This window comes from Musca domestica, unplaced genomic scaffold (assembly GCF_030504385.1).
Source record: "Musca domestica strain aabys unplaced genomic scaffold, Musca_domestica.polishedcontigs.V.1.1 22, whole genome shotgun sequence".
Lineage (NCBI taxonomy): Eukaryota > Metazoa > Arthropoda > Insecta > Diptera > Muscidae > Musca > Musca domestica.
The window spans coordinates 4,892,901-4,898,900 of NW_026712262.1; positions in this window are offsets into that span (position 1 = coordinate 4,892,901).

Genomic DNA, 6,000 nt, shown 5'->3' on the forward strand with positions numbered 1-6,000 from the left:
ATGAAAGCCTTGTGCACGCCAACATTTTGGCCGCAGACCTTGGACATTCCAACAGGACTCAACACCATCGCACACAACACACGCCACCCAAGAATGATTACAAAATGAGATTCCTCGTTTCATTTCCAGCGCACAATGCCCACCAAAATCTCGGGATACCAATCCGTTGGACTATTGTGTCTGGAGTATTTGGGAAAGCAAGGTTGGCACTAAGAAATATCAAAGTGTCGATCACCTCAAGCAAGCGCTTCGCCGGGAATGGGCCAAAATACCGCAGAGCAACATTCGGCCAGCGTATGACGGTTTCATTGGCCGTTTGAAGGCCATTATTCGTGCCAAAGCTGACCAATTCGAACAAATCTAAACTTATTCTAAAATTGATGCTATTTCCGACAGTTTTTGCTTTCTTTCAATAAAATTAAAAAAAAATGTAAAAATCATGGCGTTTGACTTTGTTGCAGTTATTTATCTCATCCTGTATTGCAAGAAATAACGGTAAAATCGGATGTATATCGAAATTAAAAATTTTAACCGATCTCTATAAAATTTGGCAGAGGTATTTTCGAGCAGTACTTGATGCCCGGTATCAAATATCATTGTTGAGGAGAGCATGTTACGCTGGTAAAGGACTTTAACACTAAATCGGATGAGCTATAGCTATATCTGAACATAATTTAACAAAAATGTGAAGCATTTTCTTTTAGGCTTTATTCCATCGGAAGTGCCAAAATTTAGTTCATTTGGGCTAATATTAGCCATTTGGTGCACAAAACCCTGAAATCGGAAAAAATATGTATGGAAGCTATATCCGAATTTGAATCGAATTTTAAACTCTAATTTTACCACTAGCTATATCTGAATCAATTTTTACAAAATTTTTAGTACTTGTTTCCAGGATGAATTCAGTCGGAATAGCCAAAATTCAGTCAATTTGGGCTGATAGTGATAAAAAATTGATATCGGATATGTCACCTATGTTCAAATCGGATTGGATATCGATACAATTTGGAAGAGGTATTCCATAATCTATCTGGTACCACATATCATTCTTGTTGAGTGCATAATACGCATTTAAGTGACTTAAACCCCAAATTGGATGAAACATATATATGGGAGCTATAGGTATATCTGAACCAATTTGAAATACTCAGTTCTAGGCTGAATTTGGGTCCTTTGGACTGATATTGGCCATTTGGTGCACAATTAACCCGTAATCGGATGAAGATATACATATGGAAGCTATATCTAAATTTGATTTCAATTAGGTTCGTCCTTGGGCCAATCAAATATTATTTGAAAAATTTCATTTCAATCCGATAACAAATGCGATCTGCATTTTTTTCTCAAAAATCCATGGACAGACGGGCTGACATGCATAAATCGATTCAGAAAGTGATTCTATGAATATCCTCAAAAGTAACTTTGTAAAGTAACTAACTATCTCGCTTCCTTATCCATTTTACAAACAAATGCACTAAGGCATAGTGTAGGTCCCAAAAATATTCCCAAAAACGGGACGGGAAGGGACGTGACTTTTGGTCGTTATATGCTTCACATATTCAGAGATCTTGACAATTTTGTTTGATTCGACCTGAAATTAAGCCATTTTCTAGTTATATCATAGTAGCTCTCCCCAAAGTCGCCATCGTCCAACTCCAACCAATTACACTAATAGTAGTTGTATGACATTTGCACAGTAAACTTTAGATTGTCCCCAAAATATTTTGGAATGCTTCGGGCGGACATTCGATGTCAACACACTTTGGTATTTGTAATAACCATAAGAGGGGAAACACATACACACACAAATAAACTTTAACATATGCATTTTTGTGTACTCACAAGTGGGGAACTTGGATATTTTGTTAGTTTACTTTTTTTTCATAAATTCACATTTAAGGTTAACTCTGATTCCCGTTTCACCAAACAAATGCAGAAATCGTATTTATGTGCATTTCTTTTTTTTTTGGAAAAGAATTGCATGAACTTTTGAATTTCAAGCACTGAATGACACCACTCCGAATTAATGTCACGAAATTGGGGTCAAGAGTTGTTTGCGCTTTTCATTGTAGTTTCGTTTCTTTTTTTTTTTGTCAAGAAACGAGGGCAAAACTAAACGACAACAACAATATATAAGGATATTTCTGTGGAAATTTTGAAAAATATGAATGACATTTTTTAGATGTACAAAGTCATTGTTGTTATTTTTGTTAATATTTTTATTAGTTTTTTTATAGTCATGGAATTGTTTTCGTTTTATAAGTTTACTTTTCAAGAGGCAGTAATCCCCTATTTGTAAATTTTGAGACTTGTAGTAATATTTCGTGCAGAGTTTTTTTTTGCCTTTGACGGCTTTCCTAAAAAAACATGATTTGTGGTACACTTCGTCGAGGATTCGTAAACACTCGATTTTTAACCTAAAACATATAGCACATTTCAGCCTAATGGCTAGAGGGGGCATGTATCATTTGATGCGGCCAAAATGTGTCTCATCAAAACCGTGGTGTTAGACCCTTGATCTCTTTGGCCGAAATACGCTTCAGGAAATTCGTGGTTGATCTAGGCATATCCGTCCGTCTGTCTGTTTGAGCGCACGATAACTCTCGATATGAGTATCCGATTTGGTCTAAAGTTGGTATGTCTCAATATTTTACTGAAATTATGTTTAGTTCGGAGATACAGACAGTACAGGTTAGATAAAAAACAGGCTTGGAATAATTAACGGGGAAAGAAGACCCTGTTGAGCTTGACTGCTGGATAACGAATGTTTTCTCATCGGAGAGAACCAAATTCGGCAGTTCACCACTTTCGGCCAAGCGAACGAATCTTTAAATCTTTTGAGTTTTTTTTTTCTTGTAAGTGTAAGTTCTTGCACTTTTTGCAATTTCAATGGCTTTACCCCGAGTTCATTTTTTAATATTTGTCGAGTAGAATATTGCGATATGTTCAGCTCACGAGCCATTTTTCGGCTACTGCGTCGCGGGTTTCGATCGAGTCGCTTCTTTACTTTTCGAATCATTTATGCTGATTTCCATCCACTTCCTTGACGTCGGGCTACGCTACCAGTATGTTACCGTGATACTGGTAGCGTAGCCCGAGCTATGGTACGAGACGCAAAAGATTTATTCACATTTAAATGCTGGAGTGCTCTAACGATAGCCACTTCAAGCCAATTATAAAGAAATCATACTATCACGCTTGAATTCCATCACGAATAATTTTTTCTGGAAAATTCTCACCAAAATGCACCAGTATAGAGAGCTGTCACTGGAATAATTTTAGAGAGCTGTAACTGGAATAATTTTAACAGCTGTCATACGAGTGGCTTAGAAATGACAGAAGTCTGAAGTTGGTTGCAGTTTTTTCATCTTACCCTGTATTGGCTTATTCCTTCTATTACCTTGACCTCTTGTGGTAATAGAAGGGGTAAGCCAACATTGAAAAATAATAATTATCACTAATATCCGATTTTCTTTAAAAAATACCGTATTGTTGCGAAAATTACTCATTTTCGATGTTTTTTTTTTCAATATTAGGGCTATTGAAAAAAATAACTAGCCCTGTATCAGTAGTAACAATAACGGTAAAGGTAAGACAATAGCAATGAGAACACCATAAGCCAACAACGCAACGCAACCGACAATTCAACTTTTCAGTAATATTGCCGCATGAGGCAAATAATTCTCATTTACTTCGTCCCGGCCATACATAGTGTTCGGTTTGGTTTATGATGAGACCGGTTTGCAAGAGCAGGGGGTTTGCCAAAGGGTAGTTAGTGATTTTCTGTTCTCTGACTTTCAGAATCATTGGCTGTGATACTTTTTGAAGTGGCTCTCACTAAATTGGGTGGCTGATATTTTTTTTACACAGGAGCTGCGGCTCGTTGTTTCACTGGATAGTGCTAGCTAGAATAGTATTCTAGGGATTGTAGACGACCAAAACAGCTAAACCCAAACATACCCACAGGGAGCTGTCGAAAACGAATGAGTTCCGATCCATCTGCGTAGACCTAGATGTCGGCTCGCATCAGCTGCCGAATCCGACCAACCTTAGACGACCTGGATACCTACTCCCGAGTATCTCCACAGTTATACCACCAATTGATTAGGGATTAATTATCACTTTTTCAGACTTTCAAGGTTCAATTTTTATTTCGAAAAAGAATAAAAGGAAAACCAAAAAAGCTTCAAAATCTTTCATTTTGAAGAGTTACGGAATTGGGGTCAAGAGTTGTTTGCGCTTTTGATTGTAGGTTTGTTTTTTATTTGCCGAGAAACGAGGACAAAACTAAACGACAACAACAATGGCAAGGATATTTTCTGTGGAAATTTTGAAATTTTTTTTTTGACAAAGTCATTGTTGTTATTTTTGTTAATATTGTTATTAGTTTTTTATAGTCATGGAATTGTTTACGTTTTATAAGAGAATAAAAGGAAAACCAAAAAAGCTTCAAAATCTTTCATTTTGAAGAGTTACCGAAGTGAATATCAGTCAAAGTATTGATTTTCGGGATTCCAGCAATATCTCTTCACCCAATACCCAATTTAGTACCATTTAGTACTTTTCGTACAATTATAGTACACATTTCCAGAACCACCTCCATATCTCTATTCCAGATACCAACAGAGACCTATGTATCAAATTTGAGGATTTCAGTTCTATCCCTTCATGCAATAACAAATTTTCAATACAAAATAGTACATTTAGTACTTTTCGTACATATATTGGACACATTTCTAAACCACCTAGAAATCTCAAACAGTAATCTAAATACTAAATTTTAGAAATTTGTCTCTATCTCTTAACCCAATACCAAACATAGTGCCATTTAGTACTTTTCGTATAATTATAGTACAATTTTCCAAAACTACCTCCATATGTCCATGCTCCATATTAACAGTGCCATAATATCAAATTTCAGATTTCAAGCACTATCTGTTCACCCAATACAAAATTGTACTAAATATAGTACAATTTAGTAAAAATAAGTACGAATTTTCAAAAGTTTCTACATAACCCAATCCTATAGGTATTTCAAATTTCCGAAACTACCTCTATATCCAATCATACCATCGCATATAAATCTTATTTCTAAATTTCAGGATTCCTGTTCACAATTCCTGTTTGTACTAAATGTAGTATCATGGTAGTACATATAAGTACGAATTTACTAAATTTCCTGCACCTCAACAATACTCTTAATTCCAAATTTCAGGATTTCAGTTCTATCGGTTCACCCAAAATCAAATTGTACCAAATTTAGTGCATTTTAGTATAAGTTTCCTAAAATATACCTCCATATTCCAATCCTACTCTCCGACAGTAATTTCTGGATGCCAGCCAGTATTTGGTTGAACCAAATCCAAATTGTACCAAATTTAGTATCATGTATTGCACATAAGTACAAACCTCCATAACAATCTAAATCATACAATAGAAGTCTTATTTCCAAATTAAAGGATTCGAACTCTACCGTGTTTCCGAAAATTTCAATTGTACCAAATTTAGTATCACTTAGAAAACATAAGTACAAATTTGCAAAACGTCGTACATATCTCAGTCCTACAATGCAATAGAAATCTGATTTCCAAATTATAGCATTCCAGCCCTATCGGTTCACAAATTCACAAATTGAAAATGTACCAAATTTAGTAGCATTTAATAGTAATCGTGCACATGAGCACAAAATTCGAAAACTACCTACATATCCCAAGGTCCGTTACGATAAATTCCGAATTTAACTAGAGCCACGAATTTAACAGAGAAAATAACATAGCTATGTTAGCTTAAGAGAGCTACATAAAAATTGTTTTTTCTTAATATTTTTGATTTTTAATTACTTATCGTATAAAAACGCTAACAAAATGCATTATATAATCATAATAAAATTATATTCCAAAGATTGAAAGGCAACATACACCCATTAACTCGTAGCACAATACCATGTGCCAGGACAAGTTTACACCAACCTGTGCTTTCCAGGACAATTCTGCCGGTACA